This window comes from Danio rerio, chromosome 17 (genome assembly GCF_052040795.2).
Source record: "Danio rerio strain M-AB ecotype USA chromosome 17, GRCz13ab, whole genome shotgun sequence".
NCBI lineage: Eukaryota > Metazoa > Chordata > Actinopteri > Cypriniformes > Danionidae > Danio > Danio rerio.
Window position 1 is genome coordinate 20,444,462 of NC_141037.1, and position 22,431 is coordinate 20,466,892.

Sequence of the window (22,431 nt, forward strand, 5' to 3'; positions counted from 1 at the left end):
TACCAAAAGGATCTATTTAAGGAAAATCCCTTTAAGTTTTGTATAAGAAAAATGCAAGCAGGCATCTTTAGCTACATTCACGTTTCCTCTCTTCGCCCATTTTCAGTTATCCCAAAGTGATGCGCAGTGACTATCAAGAATGCAAAAGTCAACTCAGTCCATTTTGCAGTTCAAAAAAGGTCTTTAGTAACCTATGTCAAGAACCATATGTCCATGTTTTTGTTTTTTTGTTTTTTTATTCTATCTTTGATTTTAAAAATTAGGTTTAATGTTTGTTGGGGACCATCAAAGTATAAGAAACATTAAGCAGTAGACAGTAGAGTTAGCATTTTTTTTATAAATCTGATCTGTTAATACTCTAGTGATTGCTAATTGATAAGCAATCACAATTCATAAAGGAATACACTCATCAGGTATACAATACCTGACAAAAGTCTTGTCGTCGATCCCAGTTGAAAGAGCAACAAATAATAACTTGACTTCTAGTTGATCATTTGGAAAAGTGGCAGAAGGTAGATTTTTTCGATAAATTATCTGTTGAACTGCATCCCAATCATCACAAATACTGCAGAAGATCTCTTGGAACCCACATGCTAAAGATTCTCACAGCAATCAGTCCAATTTCGTGAGGGAAAAATCATGGTTTGGGGTTACATTCAGTATCGGGGTGTGTGAGAGATCTGCAGAGTGAATGGCAACATCAACAGCCTAAGGTATCAAGACATTTGTGCTGCCCATTACATTATAAACCACAGGAGAGGGCAAATTCTTCAGCAGGATAGCACTTCTTCTCATACTTTAGCCTCTACATTAAATTTCCTAAAAGCTAAGAATGTCAAGGTGCTCCAGGATTGGCCAGCCAAGTCACCAGATATGAACATTATTGAACATGTCTGGCACTAGATGAAAGAGGAGGCATTGAAGATAAATCCAAAGAATTTTGATGAACTCTAAGAGTCCTGCAAGAATGCTTTCTTTGCCATTCCAGATGAGTTTATTAATTATTAATAAATATAAGTTATTTGAGTCATTTCAGACATGTATGGATGCAGTCGTCCAATCTCATGGGCATCATACACAATATTAATTCTTTTTCCGCTGCACCATGACTTTATATTCAATACTGTACAATATTTCTGTTAAGTGGCAAGACTTTTTTCTAAGCAAAGTTGGATTTTACTGTTCTAATTAAATAATTAAAAATCAAGACATGATCATATTTTATTATTTATAATCTAGAAGCCTTTGCCTTTCATATAAGCCACTTCTGATACCAAATAATAAACTAGAAGGCAAGTTATTATTTGTTGTTCCTAAAACTTGGAAAGGCAACAAGACTTTTGTCAGGTAGAGTAGTTCATCTTTGATTATGGGTGCATCCCATCAGCCTATGCAATACGCCGTGCACAAAGTAATATTACATAAGACTTTCACTTCAGGTCTTCTATTTTTCTACCTCATTTCTTTCAAAGGGAGCAAATTGAAGCTTGAGGCGATTCTGGAGGCAAATGAAAAATGAAAAGGTAATTAAGCCCAGGATGGAAGTAGCAAGACGGAAGAGAACGAATCAGGTTTCCATCGAATTCCCCGGCTTGCAAACAAGAGCTCTCTGGGCACAGGGAGCCGTTGTCTTGACCATGACAGTTCTCAATAAAGCCCCGCTAATTTATTTCAAGAGGGCCATTACTCCCTTGCCCACGCAGGTGTTGCTCTATTAAAATGTAATGCATTGCGCCGTTCAGCTTTTCTCATTGCCTGACTAAATTGAAGACACCAGTTTGAATGACACCGCTGTGAGGAATTACACAGTAAAAGAAGAAGAAGAAGAAATCACAGCTGGCGCCTCAGCTAAACGATAACACACGAGCCCCTTTATTTACTTTTTTGGTGTCTGCAAAAGTGTTCTCTCTTGGGATATATATTCACACCAGGCGTATACTGGTAATGCATTTAAACATCTTCCTTTTTGTTCTGGAGGACCATTTTTAATCCATTCTTGCTTAGACACTTGCATTTCCTATTCTGGCCCTTATGTGAACCCACTCAAGCAAGGCGGGAACTGTGGAACAACATGTCCCTATGGGATAGTGGTTAACAGAACATTTAAATTGGCCTGCTTTTATTCCCCCGTAACTCACGCCGTGTGTATAGTCTCCAAATAACCTTGCCACTCTCCAGAAGCGCTTTTATTCACAGACTTTGTGTTCAGTACAGCACAGAAAGACATAAAGGTCACAAAAGGGTTTCATTTCAAGTGGAAAGAAAGATATAGATAAGATGTCAGCTCTAATAACTCCTTTACTCATGCTGAAGGTGCAATTTTTTGTTCATTTTAAGTTTTAGACCTAAAGAAATGAATTCTCCTTTTGACAAATCTGTTTGAAACGATGAAAGGCTTGCATGCAGTGAAGATTCTAGGGATATCAAGAGACTAGATGTGATCATTTTGATCGGGCTGGCTGCACGGTGACCACTTTGTTAAAATCATATGTCCAGCGGTGTAAACTATAACTCAAGTTAATTGAAAACAAACTACAAGCTCTGACAAATTCAACTTTAACTTATTGTTCACAAGTCAACTAAATAAATTAACACATAAATAAAAAAAAAATCTTGAAAAGCTCAGATAATATATCCATCCATTAATCCATTAAATGCAATTAATAATAGTGAAATAATTAAATACATATTTAAATGATACAAACTTTTTAACAAAAATCTCAATGGAATACACACATTAGTTAAAGAAAAATCTCATTTTAATTATTTAATACAATCCAGTTAATAACAAAACAAAAAGCAATGACATGAATAATAGAAAAACTCTATAATTTCAATAATTCCGAACTAAACTGTCTTTTTAAAAGTAAAGAAAATGATGTCGCAGTTGAAGAAATAATTAATAGCCTCCAAAATTTTCATGATTTGAAAAATATTTCCAAAGTACTGTTTAATAGAAAGAATGTAAATAAGATATTTTTTCAATGTATTTTTTAAACAGTTTTTAAGAGTTTACAATTAGCTGATGATTGATTATAAGCTTGTTTGGCATGCTGTCCCGAGAGAGAGCCCTGAGCTCAAAAGATCCTCGAGCCTTGGGCTCCCTCCCAGTTGTAGGACAAGAGGGGAGATTGAATTCAGGTAGATCTTTAGAACTCCCCTGCTTATTTGTGGCTAATAACGAATTGTTTTACTAAGGGAAAAATACTGTTGGCTAAGAACTTGACTTTGATGCCAATTTAGTTTAATCAATTTACTTATGATGCATGTCTTTGGTCGGTGGGAGAAAACCAGGAAACCCGGGGGAAACCAATGTAAGCACAAGGAAAATATTTTAATTCCACAAAAATACGTTGATTGGCCTAGTAAGAATTAGAACTAGTGACGTTCTTGCTGTGAGGCAGCAGTGCTAGCCACTGGGCCGCCGTGCCGCCCAATCAATGAAGAAGGGGGAGGATTCTTTAAGACGAAGATGATTGTGCTAGGAAAATTGTGGTTATTTATAGTTACTTAGGAAAAATATGATTGGAGAATCATGTGAGAGTCAATCGGGTCCAGCCATGGTCAAGCATGTGATCCTCTCGAAAGTAGTTTATAAATAAACCACTTAAAAAACTATTTCTTATAACAAATTTCTTTTTGTTTTGCTTCGATGACAGAGCATAATATTTTGCTAGGTATTTTGCAAGAATCTACTTTACAGCTGTGTAAATTTAAAAGCTAAAGCTAAACTAGATTAATTGGGTTATCTAGACAAGTTATGCTCAGACTGCATGATTTTAGCCTTGATTTTGACTTGCGGACAGGTTTTGAGAAATTACCGAAAAATACCAAAAAACACAGACGAATCAGTGCTCATTTACACGAGTAACAATCACACAGCGAACTTTCAAAGACATGACCTTTGAATCGCCAATGAGTCGTTGACACCCATGAGATATTTGGCATGCTAAATATCTGGATCTGTCAAAATTCATGCTGTGTGAAATGTATTCTGATTGAAAATAATATCGACAATCACCAACAGCCAATGAGAGAGCAGCATCCACTAGTATGGGTTTCTGCAGGCCAGTGGGTGGTTGGGGGAGAAGTTAAAAGAGCTTCTTTTCAGTCTATTTGGACCCAAGAAATGGAGGAAAAACTGTTAGAAATTTGGCAGAAGCACTTGGTTGTTCCTAGATCAAATACAGCTGCAGCTGGAAGTTGATGAGTATTATTTATATTGTTTATAAAATTTTAAACTATTCATATATTTTTTTAAATCTACCCCTATACCCCAACCCTAAACCCAACTATCACAGTAATGTTAAAAGAGTAGTTGTACCGAGTATTATTTATGTTAACATTAAATTACCTAATTTTTTTTTTTTTAATATTATCGTCAACCCCTACCCTAAGCCTAAACCCAATCATTACTGTGCTGTAAAAATATCATCATTGTACAGTGTCACAAAAATGATGCTATATTGATATTTATATCCGCTGCTGTATCCTATCTGAGAAATACCACAACCAGGTAGAAAAAGAAAAAAAGTTGAAGAAAAATTGCTAAGTCTCTTCAAAGCCCAGGTGAGCAAAATAAGTACATTTTTAACCCCACTTCTTTCTCATTGTGTAGTTAATAACAAAATGTATACTATGTTACAAATGTATACTTTGCGTTGTTTCCATGTCACTTCTTGCGTGTGATTGTGAGATGTAGTTTGTGGATCACGACAAAGTTGTCGGTGATTCTTCCATTTGTAAAGTCAGGCAGTGTGAAACCTTCTGTCGCCGATCCATCTTTTAGTGCAAACACAGCAGTGACGAAATACTACCCCAAGATAGTCATGCAATGTGAAAACATCTGTGACGCCACTGCTTTGAAAATCTTGCTGTCTGAACTTAGCATTAGGTTAATTAGGACAACAGTGATTTGTTTTGTAGCCAATCAAAAATGAAGTTAATAATGTTGACCTTAAAAATTGTATCAAAGAGTGTAAAAGCAGCTTTCATTTCAGCCAAACTAAAATAAATAAGACTTTCTCAAGACAATGAAAGTGTCCTTGCGCTCTTAAACATCACCTAGTAAATAGTAGGGATGTCCAGATCTGATCACATGATCGGAAATCGGGCCCAATAACATAGTTCCTTATTCAAGCAGAGATATATATATATATATCCTATATAAATCATATTTTTTAACACATCTATAGTTATGCAGTGGCACAGAGTTAGACCTCTTTTTTGATTTCAGACAGAAACAGCAATGCGTGCAGCATGACATCACTTTGCTGCAGAGACGGTATTGGTTAAGTGCCGGCAAAGTAGAACACGGGAGCAGCTTGATACAAAAAGCTCAAGTATGACTGCGGTCAGGAGGTAATATGCAACATTGTCATAGCAATCTGTTAGATATGTAAACTTGGGATTGCCTGCCGGGTTTTTTAAGTTGAGTTGCTAATTGTTTTATATATATATATATATATATATATATATATATATATATATATATATATATATATATATATATATATATATATATATATATATATATTTACTGTTGCACTATAATTTATGTCCATTATTGCTTGATTGTTCAAGCTACCTTACAGAAGTGCTCTGTTTGTTAACAGAGTTGATGAATGTTAAAATAAAGTGAATTACGTAAAAAAAAAAAATAAGGAACATCCTGGATCTGTTTCGTTGCTCTTCTTTATTCTTTTTTTATGTATTGTAGAAGTATTGGATCGTGTTTCGAAAATCAAGTGACTCGCACTCAGTCTCGAGGGTAAAAAAACCTGATCAGGACATCTGTAGTAAGCAAATTTAATTATTTTTTAATTGTTTAATATTTTTCCCTTAAAGTAAAAATGCAATATATTTGATTCTTAAATTTACTGGCATGCCTTCTTATAAAAAGTTAAACCATTGTAAAGTAAAGTAAATTCAGCAAATATCACATACTGGAACTTCAAAAATAATCATTTGATTCTGGTAAAAATCATGTTCAATCCGAAACCATATTCATGTTTGATGAGCTCATATGTACACATGATGTGTAAAACCCCATGATACAGGCTTTACATTCAAACCCTGCAGCAGATCGGCTGATAGGCATTGGTCTGGCTTGTGGCATTGGCTCAGATATGGAGATGAATAGAAAGGACTGACTGTGTGACTTATTTGTGAGTGCTCAGTAACCCTATGTGGAGCAGAGGCCCGGCTCGGCTGTGTGATTTGGGAGCTCTGACAGGGCTCTGGAGGAAATTGCACGGGTGGATGGTCGTGTGATTGCACAGGCCCTTCTGCACGTCTTACTCTGTCACAACAGCGTGACAGTCTTACTACCGATTTTTCCAACGACTCTGGCATGGCTTTCTGTGCTCGGCTCCTTCTGCACTCGCGCTGTAATAATGGAAGAATGAAATTAGATCATTTGGGAAAAGTCGTTTGTTTCCACTGTCAGTGTGCTTTGTATATTTGTTCATGGATTGAATTATAGCTGGGAGATGTGCAATAATGAATATATGAACAGCGCTCCTCATGATCCATCATAAAAATGTCAGTCATGGAAAAGGGAGATGAAGCAGAAACATTTTTTAACAGAAAAAAAGAGGGGTAATTGAATGTAATCGTCTTGTTTAAATGCAGTGTTCAGGCTAAGGCTGTATTTTTGCAATGTAATTGTGCAGCTCATCAAATCTTGGAGAGAGCATAGCCTGTTGGAGGAAATTTTTATCTTTTGTCATTCAGTGGAATAATGCTGACCATCACCACATGCCTCTATATTATGTATATATTGTATATATTGTACATATAGGAGAGATTGTGACGTTTTCTAGGTAACTAGATGATATTTGAGTAAAGTGTTAAGCAAATTCAGATCTAGATTTTAATCAAAATGTTGAGTGTGTTCTAGGCAGTGGTGGAAAGAGTACTGTAAAATTATACTTAAGTGAAATGACCATTACTTGCCCAAAAATGTAGTGCAAATAGAGTAACGTATCTGTTGTAAAAAATTATTCAAAGTATTACTTTTTATTAAAAGTAGCCCTTTCAAAAGTTGTAAGAGGCTAAATTATCATATGCATTTGTTTATATGACAAAACATGCTTTTTGACTCAAGAAGGTCCATACTGACTACAAAGGCAGATACTGATAAGATCAGGGCCTGTTGTGTGGACTTTGAGGGTTTTATGGTGTGGTCGCATGTTGATTGGTCAGTTTGAATGTCTTAAATGGCTTTAGTCACATGGTCAAGAAAGACACAAAATAGGTGGTAAACTCGAGCTCTGTCTCTTTTCTTGCCCTCTCTTTTCCTGGCCTGCTTCTCTCCTGCTCAGCTCCTCTCCTCCTCTGGAGTCTATCTTTTCTGACTCTACTGCAATCAGGCTTTTGGGCCTGCTCTCTTTGTCTCTCTCTCCCTCCCCCTGTGTCTCTCCTTCTACCTCTGGTAACTTTAATTTTACACTTAAGCTGGGTACAATTTATACCATATGTTTTATCATTTCATATTTTATCATTTTATACAGTATTTTGTAATGAATACAGTTGTAACCATCGAGAATTATTGTCATTAAATCATCTCATTTTCAAGTATTTGTCAATTACATTTGATTTAACATTAACATTTAATTGTTCCATATAGCAATACAATACAATCACATAATATCAACGCTCTCCCACATTTATAGCTATTAGTATTGAGTTGTAAGTATTACACTGTGAAGGTTGATGTGTTTACATGCAATTTGTAAGTGTGTATGAAAACGTAATATTCTGTAGTGCATTTAGTTATTGTTTAAGGCCACTGGGCAATATCAGTCATCATACCATAGACATCATCATCTTCTCATTAGTGACATGCAGTCTAAACAGTCTCTGAGCCATTATGTGTAATCATTTTGGACATCTCCTTGGACACTTAAAATGCTTTTAAGCTGGTTGCTGCATTTATAAAGTGCCCATGTCTTGAAATTCTTCAGCCTGATGTGATTTTTTTGGTAACACTTTCCAATAAGACAACATGGAGTGTTAATATGTAAACTAAACATTACTTTATCATCAACTAATGAGTTAATGCGTGTGCTAATCATTAACTAATTTTAACTACAACATGAGTCACAAGCGTTCATGTGTAAATAACAGCTACCTTAATTACTTGTTAGTACATGGTTGTTTGTTAAATATTGTATTAATTATCACATTAGTTTATGCTTAATTTAACCATCTTGAACTCATGTTAAATTAATGTATAACTATGTGATGACTTTGCTTAGTGGTTCACATCATCATTAACCCATTCTTACTCATGAACTCCCATGTCCATCTAGTGCATTTACACTGAATAACAATAGAAAAGTGTTCTGTCAACATCAGTAATAATATTGTAAACGTAGGAGTTCATGAGTAGTTAAGGATGAGTTAATGGGCATGTCACCTTCAAATAAAGTCATAAAATAATTACGCATTGACAGCTCATGAGTTCATGTTGATTGCATTTAACTTAAACATAAATGTTAATTAGTACATTAGTTAACAACATGAACTAACAAGTAACTAAGGTAGCTTTTATTCACTCATGAACTCATGTGACTCATGTTGTAGTTAAAGTTAGATCATGATTAGCGTATGCCTTAACTCATTATTAGTTCGTAATAATTAATTCAAAAACTTTTTCGTTCCATGTGCAATTTGACCACTGGACTGATGTTTTTACTCAGCCAATCCTCATAGACAAAAAAAAAATTATTAGCGAAAATGGATTAGTGATTGCAGGTTGAAAGAAAATAGTGGAGTAAAAGTACAGATACAAGACTAAAAATGTACCCAAGGAAAGTAAAAGTACACATTTTAAAACTACTTACTAAATTTCAACTTCTGAGAAAAACTACTCAATTACAGTAATTGAAGTATTTGTGATTTGTTAATTTATACCTCTTGTTTAAGTTATTTGAATAGCACTGAATTACTATTTATTACTAGCTGGAGTTGGTTTCCTTTTTTTTTTTTTTTTAGTTTTATTTAAAACTGTAATCATGTTGCTTTAGGGCTGCGCAATCAATTCAAATGACATTGAACGCACAATTCAGCAAAAACTTTCATTCTTATGTACAGTACATCTTGCCAGATGTGATCCTTAGTAAATTTCCTCCAAAGTCCAGAGGGCGCTCTCATGCAGAAACTGCACATGCATCACAAAGAAGAGACACAGGAAAATCAAACAGAGCAGAAAATGAACTGCTTTTATTGATTCAATGTGACTTATAAAGAGACATCTACGGGATCATCTTGCAAAATAATTTAATTCAAACAGTCGATTTAAGTTATGATGTGAGTTTGGAGTAAAAAATATGTCATTAAATGTCATATTTTCAAATGCGTTCATACTATATGTAGCAACAACAGATAGCCATGGTTCACTGAGAAGTGATGCAAACGTTCGAGGTTACTAAAGTAACCCTTCGTTCCCCGAGGAGGGGAACGGAAGCACTATAAGTGGATTTGATTGTAAAATCCACGCATTGGGAGGTTCGGTTCAGAAGCTACTCGTCTGAAAGAGTATTGAACGGGCCAATTAAGAATGAATTGGCAGCGCAAGCCTGCGCAGGTGAGCGGCATAAGCAATCAACTGAGTATATAAGCTCACCTGGCGCAGCAGACGCTATCCTTTTTAAGCTGAAGAGACTTTCAACAGCTAAGGGACAGTCATTATGGCGACGGAGTATAGTGCTTCCGTTCCCCTCCTCGGGGAACGAAGGGTTACTTTAGTAACCTCGAACGTTCCCCTTCGGGGGGAACTTCAGCACTATAAGTGGATTTGATTGTAAAATCCACGCATTGGGAGCCCATTGAAAGCGCCATAATGACTGCACCTTACCAACACCCCCGATGAGGAGATAGTCAAGCAAGCGTGACGCACCCACATCATGGGGGGCGCGGTCCTCCAACGTGTCCCTGGCCCTAATTTATCCTACTTCAACAGAAGTTTTACGGATTTATATATATTTTTTGGGAAGTCGTGAGCATCTAGATAATTCTAGGAAAATACGACAGTACGTTGGGAAGCGTGCAATCCCGATAGGGAGGACGCTGCGGAGGCCATCCGTTACCCAAGGGGGGATAGATGGCAGAATTTACATATGGACTAGCCCTAAAAAGGGGGAGTACGCATAGCAAAAGAGTGGTTAGCGGGGAGGGAAGACACTGGTCCGCCCAGGGGGGGGGGACTTAACCGTGGCTGAATAAGCATATGGGATCGCCTAGTGGGGACCACGCATAGCAGGCACCTTTACCCAAAACGCGGGCTGACCAGCGGGCAGACCTACAACGTAGTGGGCCAGCAAGTGACTCCTCCGCTGAGTCAGTGCTGGGGGCCACGGAGGAATCTGCAGGGCTCACCTGACGGGGAACTTTACTGACAGATAAAAAAGGCGCACGTATCTCCGTGTTAGGGAAAATGGCGCAGCAAGCGTGTTTCAACACCCTACCGAATTGTTTCCTCAATCACCAAGGGTTACCTAATACCCTTGAGGAAACCGGCTCCACTCGCAGATTGTAAAACCTTGCAAATGTGTTGGGTGTCACCCAGCCCGCAGCTCTACAGATGTCTGTTAGAGGGGCGCCGCGTGCGCGCGCTCGAGAGGATGCGAAGCTCCGAGTGGAGTGCGCACGCGCTCTCGGGGGACGCGGCTCATCTCGGCTCTGATAGTGAAAGAAAGGCATCCACAATCTAGTGGGAACTTATTTCGGTACGGCACTTCCCTGCTGCCGACCGCTATAACAGACGAAGAGCTGCTCAGATGATATAAACTCTGAGTGCGGTCCGGATAATACGCAAAACGCGAACTGGACAATAAATAAGGGCTGGGTCTGCCTCCTCCGAGGGCAGCGCTTGCAGGCTCACTACCTCGTATTAAAACTGAGTGGTAGGAACCTTGGGCACATATCGCGGGCGGGGTCTCATACGTGAGAGAAGCCAGCCCAATTACAGGCACGAGTCACTGACCGAAAAATGCCTCCGGGTCCCCGACCCTCTAATCGATATCAACGCGACCAGCAGAGCTGTCTTCAGGGACAGAAAATACTGAGTCGAGGATCGAAGGGATCTGACGCGGCTTGTGTAGCGAGGGCGAGATCCTAAGAGGGCATGAGAGGGGGCGGGGTGGATTAATTCGCTTAACGCCCCTGAGGAACCGGATGATGAGGTTATGCGTTCCCACGGTGCTGCCAGCCACCGCGTTATGAGAGCGGAGATGGCAGCCACGTAACCTTGAGTGTGGAGGGCGACAGCCTGCTCTCCAACTTCTCTCGGTGTAAAGAAAGCACAACGCTGATCTGGCAAATTACGGGGGTCTTCTCAGCGAGAGACACACCATTCAGTGAATAGACTCCACGTCAGGGCATAGGCGCGCTCGGGGAGGGGGCTCTAGCCCGAGTGACGGTATTAGCCACCGCAATCGGAGGTTACCTAAGTCTTCCTCGCGTCTAAAAATCTCTTCAAAGATCAGCGAGGGTGCCAGGTGGTGCCCTGTCCCTGAGAGAGTAGGTGCTCTCTCGAAGGGACTGCCAGGGGAGGGCTATCGCGAGGGAGAGCTCTGACATCCAGGTCCGGTTGAGCCAGAGGGGCGCAACCAGCAACCTGTTCCTCGTCCTCCCTGACCATGCACAGTAACTGCGCGAGCAGGCTCACTGGGGGAAACGCGTATTGCGCGTGCCCCGAGGCCAGCTGTAAGCCAGTGCATCCGTGCCGAGAGCACTCGGTCAGGGAAAGAACAACTGGCAATGAGCGATCTCGGGGGAAGCAACAGATCGATCTGGGCTTCCCCGAATCGCGCCCATATCAGCTGAACAGACTCGGGGTGGAGTCTCCATTCTCCAGGACGCAAGGCTGCCGTGAGAGCGCATCGGCTGCACGGTTGAGCTTGCCTGAATATGAATGGCGTGCAGCGATTTCAGCCGCGGATGACTCCAGAGGAGCAGACGGCGGGCGAGCTGAGACATGCGGCGAGAGCGCATACCCCCTATACGGCTGATATACGCCACCGCCGCCGTACTGTCCGTCCTGACCAGCACGTGTTGCCGCTCCAACACCGGAAAAAAACGGTGGAGAGCGGGGAACACTGCCAACAGCTCCAGGCGATATGCCAATGCAACTGGGTACCTTTCCACAGGTCCGCAGCCGCATGCCCGCAACGCACAGCCCCCCAGCCCGTGTTGGAAGCGTCTGCTGAAACGACAACAAGACTGGACGCCTGTTCTAGAGACACCCAGGCCTGTAGGAACGAGGGGTCGCTCCAAGGGCTGAGGGCGCGGCGACACAGCGCAGTAACAGAGACTCGGTGTGCGCGCGCGTGCCATGCGCGTCTGGGGACTCGATCGTGAAGCCAGTGCTGAAGTGGTCTCATATAGAATAATCCGAGCGGCATGAAGCGGCTGCGGATGCCATATGCCCCAGGAGCCTCTGAAATTGTTTCAGTGGGACCACTATTTTACTGTCGAGCTCTCTCAGACAGTACAGCATCAGCTGAGCGCGCTCTCCGGAGAGGCGCGCTGCCATGGTGACCGAGTCCAGCTCCAGCCCGAGAGAAGAGATCCTCTGCACGGGGGCGAGTTTGCTCTTTTCTCGGTTGACCTGAAACCCCCACAGGTGGAAGTGCCAGAGCACTTTGTCTCTGTGCATAATCAACTCTGTGCATAATCAAAAGAGAGGGCAATTCAGCCAGTCGTAAAGAAATTGAGTATGCAGATGCCCGCGAGCCGAAGGGGCGCTGAGGCACCCTCCGCGGGCTTGGTGAGGACCCGCGGAGACAGAGAGAGCCCGAAGGGGAGGGCTTTGTATTGCCAAGCTCGACCTTCAAACGCAAACCGCAGAAACTGTCGGTGGCGAGGAAGAGTGGAGACATGGAAATACGCGTCCATCAGGTCTAATGCTGCAGACCAACCCAGAGGACGAACGCACCGGAGGATGCGCTTCTGCGTGAGCATTCTGAACGGCAGCTTGTGCAGGCAGCGGTTCAAAACGCGCAGATCTAGGATTGGCCGTGACCCACCGCTCTTTTTGGGCACGATGAAGCGTGGGCTGTAAAACCCGCTCTCCATCTCGGCTGGAGGGAGCGGCTCGATTGCATCCTTCGCCAGGAGGACAGCAATCTCCTCTCGCAAGACAGGGGCGGACAGGGGGCTGACCCTGGTGAATACACACCCGTGACTTGGGGGGCCGTTTCGCGAACTGAATCGCATAGCCGAGTCTGATTGTGCGTATGAGCCACCGCGAAGAGCTGGCCCGCGCTAACCAGGCAGGCAGAGCTCTCGCTAATGGACTCATCGCTACAATCGCTGACGTACCAGCAGTGGGGCAGCGCGGAGTGGGTGTGCTGATCCGGGAAGCTCGCGGGTCCCACGGAAAAGCTGGAGGTGAGATATTTGCTCTCACTCCAAACCCGAGCTCCGGAGGGGAGGCTCGAGGGGTGGGAGAAAGGAGACCGTCCTCCCAGCGCTCGTGAGCCACTGGCGAAACGCACCGAATCTGCAAGCTAGAAAGCATAGCGTCCCAGACTGGTAGATTTCGGGCTGTCACATCTGGGGAAGTGAAAAGTGCCCTTTCATAATGTTTTCATGGCAGTAAAAAGTGCCGTTGGAAATGGGGCCCCGCCCTCCAGCGGGGAAAGAGCAAGTTCCCTCTTCTCCAGATGGCCTGTCCCAGGGGCGCTTCGCGGTCCGTTGCCGGACTTAGCGGCGTTCTGGGCAGGGGGGCTGCCTGCTTCCGAGGTGCCCGACGCGCTCGCTTCGCCTTAGGCGTGTGCGGGGGCGGAGCAGCTCTCGTAGGCGGGCGCCTTCGGCGAGGAGCAGGTATGAATGGCACGGCGGGCGGAGCGGGCTACGGACCGCCGATAAGACATCACCCACCAACTGCTCTCTCACCGCCTTGAATTCCTGGGTGAATTCACAGACAGTGTCGCCGAACCTGGCTGGGGATATGGGGAAGTCAAGAAAGCGGACTTTGTCGACTTTGCGCATATCAGCCAGGGGTGGCGCTCCTGGACCACTAATGTGGACATCGTCCTCCCCAACGCACACGCAGCGGACTCAGTAGTCCGAAGAGCTAAGTCGGCGGCGGTGCGAAGCTCGTAAGCCTGGGTTGGACCCACCCTCGTGCAGCTCGGCCAGCGCCTGCGCTTGGTAGCGCTGGTAGGTGGCTATCGCATGCAAGGCGGAAGCAGCCTGGCCCGCAGCTATGTAAGCTCTAGCTCCGAGGGAGGTAGATAACTTACAGGCTTTGGATGGGAGACGAGGCGGACCCCGCCAAGAAGAGGCGCCGCGCGGATTTACCGCCATCGCGCACTCAGCCTGAGGAATCGCCACATACCCCCTGGCTGTTTCACCGTCAAGAGTGGTTAGGGTGGAGGGACACGCAGCACGAGCAGAAAAAAGTGCTTTACAAGACCGCGTGAGCCTACTGTGCACCTCCGGGAAGAAGGGAACGCCCCTCTAGTCGGTCCGGCCGCGGAGCTGGGGGATAAACCATCTCCAACCCACGGCCGAAGCAGCCCGGGAAAGCACGGCTAACATGTCCGTTTCAGGATCCGTAGTGACAGCGCTCACCAGCCCGAAGGGGGCGAGCGGGTCTGGATCATCATCGGACAATGAAAGCCCACCCTCCGATGCCGCGGTGGACATCTGGTCTCCGGTGTCATCGGGCGTAAGGGCTACCATCTGTTAGACGGATCGCTTCCTCCGCCCGAAGCTTGGATGGAGCGCTTAGAGGAGCGGGAGGTCCGCGGGCCCGTGGGCGACGGATTATCTCTCGCTGAAACCCTCAGATCTGCCCGAGTGCCCGCTGCAGAGCAGGGGACAACTGGGGTGGTTCGCCTTTTTGCAAAGGCTAACCGCGATCTTGCGCAACAGTCATGGCATCGCGATGACGACATGAACTGCCCGCGAGCAGCGCATTAACATGCTGGACCCCCAGACATGTAACACAGTGCCCGCGCCCATCATCCGAGGACAGGAAACCACCGCATCCAGAAACGCACAGTCGGAGCGCCGTCCTGATAAGGACGTGCTGCACGACTGTGTTGCTCTTTCTGTGAAGTTTGCAACTTTATACGCACCGCTCTGGAGGACCGGACCCAAAGAACGCCAGGCAAGGGAGAAACCCAGCTCGACCGTCTGCCACTGCGTGTACACACTCTGGACCGGGAGAATGCTCTCGTTCGCTCAGAATCGCTGGTCACAGCAGGAGGAACCCTCATCGACTCGATCAGAAAGTCTCTGAAGCGAAAAGGATAGCGTCTGCTGCGCCAGGTGAGCTTATATACTCAGTTGATTGCTTATGCCGCTCACCTGCGCAGGCTTGCGCTGCCAATTCATTCTTAATTGGCCCGTTCAATACTCTTTCAGACGAGTAGCTTCTGAACCGAACCTCCCAATGCGTGGATTTTACAATCAAATCCACTTATAGTGCTGAAGTTCCCCCCGAAGGGGAACAGCTGTTAATATCAGGATCACACCGATTGTATTGTCCCCATTTTATTGCATAGCTTTTCAGTGAATTCTTCACTTTCGCCAGTTGGTGAAGTTTTTTTTCCCTCTCCGCTGTCGCCACTCGCTTGCATGGTTTGGGATCTCTAAAGCTGCGCATTGATGGATTTGCTCTCCAGTGTCTAGACCCTCAGTAGTGATTATTAAACCACACTGAACTGAGCTGAACTGAACTTAAACACTAAAAAACTGAACACTCCTCCAATTTACTATGACCTTTTATGTGAAGCTGCTTTGACACAATCTACATTGTAAAAACGCTATACAAATAAAGGTAAATTAAATTGAATTAAATTGACCTGAATTGAATTGAATTGAATTATAGCTCTGTAAATTAAACACTGCTCAATCTGGAAGCAGGTGCTGGAGAATTATTGTTCATTTCGGAGCTGGCTTTACTGAAAAAATGCGCATGAAAATTCATTGATACAGCTCTTTGTTGTTGTTGTTGTTGTTGTTGTTGTTTTTGCAGATTTTAACTTAATCTATTTTGCATATCATTACTTCTCATTGCTATTGATTAATGTAATTTCTTTTGCTTTTATATCTAATACATCATTTCATAAAATGTGAAATAACATTAACTCCTTAATGATAATATAATTAAAATAGGATTAAAATTGTATAACTTTAACATTCAAAAGCTGATCAACAACTACACATTTATGGAAACATATGCTGTTTTTAGAAATTTGTATTAAATGAAATGTATTTGATTATTTGATAGGACACCATAAAGCCTATTTCTACAACTCTTCAAAAGCATGTTTGTCCTTCTCTAAAACAGTCCTGCTCCCCACATCCTCTTTTTAATAAAAGGATTATCGCTCACCATTTTAAGTTCTCCCGGTCAGTCAGGTAAGATAAGCTGTTCCTTATAGTCCAACGGTGGACCTGTCCATGCTGAAGATTGCTTCTCTTTGTAGCGATCCCCCTCTGCTGTCAGTCTGTCTCAGAAGTGACGAAGAGCCGGAAGGAACTGGGGGGAAAAAAAGTATCGACTATGAAGTCAAAATATTGAAGTGTGAAGAAAAAAGAGACCCCGGCTGGTTATGAGATGTGGCAAGCGTTAAAGAGGAAAAGCACATATCCGTTCTCAGTTTTGGTGCTATAATTCCCTTTTCCTCGTTGTCACTGGATCCTTTCAGCTTGTGGCACATCAAATCTGTATTTAGAACGACGCGGCTAATCAATGTGCATTCAACATGCAAGCTACTGACAAAATAATATTTCAATTCAGCAGATTTTTTTTTCTCAAAGAGTCGCTGCTGACATTTTGGTTTGAAGGCGGCAGCCGACACGTCTGTTCGTGCGCTTCGAGTTGCTCTCAGACTTTAAATAAAATGACTATGTGGATAATAATAACATCCATCATTGTGCCTGCGAAGCACAATAGGATGAAGCGCATTATATAGACAGATCGTCTCATGAGTAAGCTTGCTTGATTAGGACGCCCGAATCAGTTTTCACCACATCATTCATGCAAATCATTTAAATGGATCCAGGAGACTTAATGTACTCCTTGAGGCTTCTCATCAGGAGATTGCTAGACAGAGAGATGAAATAAAATGACTGTTTATTAAATCATGCTGCTCCCCGACAGACATTGTAATAGAAAGAAACAGTCTGACATCAGGAGAGCAGGAAATGTAATTCACTGCGGATTGACCTCTGCAGAAAGCTCACCGCTTGCCAAGACTAAATCTACTTCATTTAAGCATGCCTATTAATTCATAGACCATAATCATATTGTGTGGAGGTTCTTTGAATTAAACTCTTAATAAGCTTTCCTTTTTTATTTCTGCTGTCTTATAGCTGTTTTTGGCTGAATATTGGAAATTTACTCTTTATTTCAGCAATGTTTAAAATTGATGAAGTGATAATGACCGCTCATTTGTGATGATAATAAGGATTTTAGATTTAAATTAATGATCTATTGAAGTAAAAAGTTTTCAGCATTGATAATAAGAAGAAATGCAAATCGTCATATCAGAATCATTTCTGAAAGAATGAGGCTAAAAATTGTAAATACTATAAAGCCTTTCCATTATGTCATTAACAGGGGTGATGAGATGCTTACACCACGAGACGAGACCTGAGACTAGGTTCACAAGAACGAGACATGCAAGACTTTTACAAAATTTTTAATATTTTTTTTAATGTTGAAATACATAAAGAGAAAATAAATTATCCTTGAGACAGTCGCATTATGAGAGATTTGGCTCAAAAATAGAAAAAATGTGTGATTACACAGTCAAAGTTTTTGAACAAGAGGTGCATTGAAAACAAAGAAATGTTTAACCATTTATTGCATTTTAAATGATGACAATACAAATTATATTCATTTTTGTTATGTGTGATTGAAAATGCAACATCATGCCAACAACCCATATACGTGTTTTAATATACCGTTAATAAATAGGAAAATGAAAAACTACAAATAATAGCAGTAGAGAGAAGTGATAATGCCAATGGGATCTCTATTCCTGGCAGCATTAAAGCTTCAACACATTTTAGCTTTCTACTGTTGAGTTTTCAATCCATCAGTGCAATGCTTCAAAGACGCAGTCCTTCTACTCAGATCATGTTACTGCACATGTTTTATGATCTTAAACACAGCTATGTGTGTTTGAACATCACAGCATCAAGACAAGACTGCTAGAGGGCAACAGTTAAAACATCCATCCTTTCCATGTCAGTCCAGTCTAGCTAATGACAGAAACTCAGATAATGAAGCAATGAATTCCTGTCCCTTTGTTTTAAGCAAAATTAAAAACAAAGACAACAGAGTACCCCCCCACACACAAGGACTCTGTTAACATGACTTTGAAGTCAGTCTGATTTGTTGTAATTTAACACTTTAATCATAGAGACTACAAATATACCAGAACTTCTTTTATTTCAAAAATAATACTGTTGTTGTACACGTCAGTGCTATCGCAGAATCAAAACAATTACCAGTTCACTGTATAGCGTTCAAACTATTTGTTAACTATGCCGCCTTGTGGGTAATTGGAATAAACATTAGTTCTCTTCATGCAGAGCTGCGTAGTGTTTACATCACTGACGTCTGTTTAGTTTACATTATCCGCTGATTAGCACGATCACTTGGAAGCCGATATTAAATGCAAAGCGAAGATCAATTAAGAAAACAGGGATAATGATGAACTAACATTTACGTTAGTGGAAACTTGATAGAGGAAATACTGATTTATTTATTCTGAGGTACTCTTGTGAACTCAGTACTTGTTTTGCATTTAGTATTGAAACAAAATCACAATTATTATACACTTGAATGGATTTGTAAGAGCACATACAGCTCTGAGAGAACTTAAGAGGCCACTTCAAATTTATCTTAGCGTGCCATTAATATGAGCATTGAAATTATTTCATTGAATACTGATCAAATGTCATTAATTTTTCTTATAAGGATATTATCACTTGGATATTGATGTTCAGAAGTGCTCATTTAGAGTTCAACAATAATTTATACAATATCAAAAACCATTACGTTAATCTCAGACAAGTCATTTAAAATTTAAAGGCACTGATTACATAAGACATAAGTAGGCCCACACGGAATCTGCGCGCGCAGAATTCCGCAGATTTTCCGCAGATTTCTGCAGATTTTTAGCCCATCATTAATTCTGTTTATTTACTTGAGTAAATGTCTAAATCTAAATTTATTAAGTTTTTATTCAGTAATTTATTACTTTTTATTTCATATATTAAGGTTTTAGTTATGATACTCCGCTGGATACTCCCAAAATAATTCCGCAGAAATCCACAGATTTTTACCAAAATTCTCAGCAGAAATAGCAAAAAATGTCCGCAGATTCCGTCTGGCCCTAGACATAAGATGTTCATTCATGTTTATTTAGTGATACAACTAATATTAAAAAAAAGGTAAGTGAAAAGTTAAATGTGATGTAGAAGAAATGTAAATGGTACTAAACTACTAGTGTACTCATAAGTTCACTTGTTGTACAAATGAAAAACGTAATTCTGGACTACTTGTGCACTTAAAGCTTTCTATTGTCACATTTAAAATACACTTAATGTATACTTTTACAAACTAAAATGTGGGCCAATTTAATCCCAGTGGGTATTTTAAGCAGTACACTTACAAGTGCACTACTAGTACATAGAATGTTTACTATACATTAAGTTTATTTCATATATGCTTCAATATTAATATTATTACTTCATAAAACAAACTTAAAGTATACTTCTTTTTCATACAGAAGAAGAAATGATAGTGTTTTAACAGAAATGGCTTGCAGTTATTGAATGTGAGGTGCCCTATTTTCTGTCCAGTGAAGTTTTGTTCCATTCACCTAAAACAGCTTTAAATTTAAAAATGCTCCACTTAAAGAGAACATTCTGTCATCATTTACTCACCCATTTGCTTGTTCCAAACCAGTTAGGTTTTTTTTTTCTTTTTTTTTTTTTTTTTTTGCTGTTGAACACAAAAGAAGATATATCAAAAAAATAATAGAAACCTGAAACCACATACTTACAGTTGAAACCAGAAGTTTACAAACACTCAGTCACATAATTTATTATTTTTTTTTTTAAAGTCTGGTGTTAAATCATACTGAATCTTTACTATTTTAGGTTTGTTATGATTGCTTAAATAATTTACATTTGCTAAATGCCATTTTTTTAAAGATTTTTTTAAATTAATTTCCAGACAGCCAAAAATTTACATACATTTACTTAGTGTTTTGTAGCTTTGCCTTTGAACTGTATTCCTTGAGTCAAACTTTTTGGGTATCCTTCCACCAGCTTCCCACAATAGTTTGCTGGAATTTTGGTAGGATTTGTAGGATTTGTTTGCACACACTTTTTCATTTCAGTTACAAAGTGATTTAGAATCCTTCTCCTACCTGAGTGGTATGATGGGTGGATATTCCTATGTTGTTTATGCTTGCGTGTAGTTGTTTGAATTGATGAAAGTGGCACCTTCAAGCATCTGGAAATTGTACACAAAGAAAAACCAGACTTGTGGAGATCCACAATTATCTTCCTGATGTCTTGGCTGATTCATTTGCTTTTCCCATACTGTCACACAAGTAGCATGTTTAAGGTTTGTCTAAAATACTAATCTACAGGTGTGCCTCCAATTAACTCAAATGTTATCAATTAGCCAATCAGAAACTTTCAAAACCTTGACACCATCATCTTGTTTTTTTTAAAGGCATAGTAATCTTATTTTAAATAAATTTTGACTTTCAAGTAAAGTAATTAAAAATTCTTTAAAAAATCTCTCATTATTTTGCTAACAAACAAATAGAATCAACTTTAGTAATCCTAACTTACCAAAAAGAGAAAAATTTAGTCACATTTTACATTTGACATTTAAAAAAAAATTGTTATGTGTCTTTTCATACATCGTTTATAAACTTCTGGTTTAAACTGTACATAGTATTTGGTTTTATTTAGTATTTGATTACAGGTTTTTGAACATTCTTCAACATATATTATTTTGTGTTCAACTCAAACAGGTTTGGAACAAGTAAAGAGTCCGTAATGATGACAGAATTTCCATTTTTGGGTGAACTATCCCTAAAGTCCTGTTTGCCAATTGGTTAACAAACACAAACATCTTCAAGTTTGTGAACACTCCAGCACTCAATCTTCCTCACCTAGCAGAAGCAGAGTTAACTAATGACCACAGCCAGCACGTTTGTAGTTGCCTCCCTCCATCTTGTTTCCTTGTGAAAGTGCAATGTTCACTTGTAAGCTAGCTCAGCATTTGCTGCAGATGCACATGCCCATCATCATTAACTTTGGCCAACAAGCATCTGCTTCATGACATTAGAAACCCCATCTGTTACCCTCCCAACGCATCAGCACAGCAACTCTCCTCGCCGGCAGCAGAAACAGTGACAAACGCCCAGGCGGTCGGCAGTCGCAGGAAATCGAAACTCCTTTACCATCCCCCAATAGCTCCTTATTTGTGCTGATGGGAGCGCAAACACAAGCATTTGACTCAATTGCAGGAAATTGATATAGCTGTCCTACGGGCTAGACCCGCTATTGCTCTGTCGGCCATATCTCCTCGACAGTGCAGGTGAAGGCATCATGCATCACATCAAGACATCAGATGAGCGCATTAAACTATAAAAGGTGTGACAACGGATCGCCCTGCAGGCCTCCGTTACCTTAAATCAATTATTTTTCCATTCGGAGCGAACTTAAATCTGGCCACATGTTAAGAAATAGGGCCGTCCTCTTGTCACTGATGGGGCTTTCATTGTGTTCGCATTCTAGGATGTCAGTCTAAAATGTCTGCGTTGAGACAAAGTGGTGTGATTCATGTGGCCACACACATCTCCCGAGAGCCTTTGAAGAGTATGTGGGTTAAATTGCATTTGCTAGAATGGCTCTGTTCTCTTTATGTCTTTGTCTCTCTCTTTCTCTCTCTGCTTTTATGTAATCTCCATTTGCAGAGGAATCAAGTAGGCTGCTTGATGAAATCAGTAATTATCGAGTGCAGTTTTCTTTCCTGTAATAATTGCGAGTTTTTAAAGGATAGTTTGAACCCCAGTTTGAGTTTTATGACTAATAGGTTCTCTTGGTTCCTTTGGTCTGAATGAAAAAAGAGAATGACAAATTTGGATTTGCTTCGGTTTGCCTTAAAAACCAGAACAATGTACCATAGAAATGGCTTATATAGAGCAGTTTTGTGATTGGCAAATTTTTTGTTACGTGTGTATATTGGATGTGTGTATTTTTAACACTTGATTACCTCTGAACTTAATATTTTTTGTTGCACACACACAATGATCAGTTGCAGGGAGAGACATTAATGACCGCTGTATTGAACTGTAATGAGCAACAAGTCGAGAAAAAAGGTTATACCTGAGCATTCCATTCTTTTTATGGTTGCATCTTGTGATG

At 41.1% G+C, this 22,431-nt stretch overlaps 1 long non-coding RNA gene across 1 annotated transcript; it reads right to left on the minus strand.

Annotated features, from left to right (window-relative positions):
* Positions 1-5,694: 5,694 nt before the first annotated feature.
* Positions 5,695-20,599, minus strand: LOC147833059 (uncharacterized). Its single transcript, XR_015513293.1, has 3 exons — positions 20,415-20,599; positions 16,358-16,504; positions 5,695-6,387 (listed from the first exon to the last, which is right to left on the minus strand). It is a non-coding gene; the product is annotated as an uncharacterized LOC147833059 (long non-coding RNA).
* Positions 20,600-22,431: the final 1,832 nt, after the last annotated feature.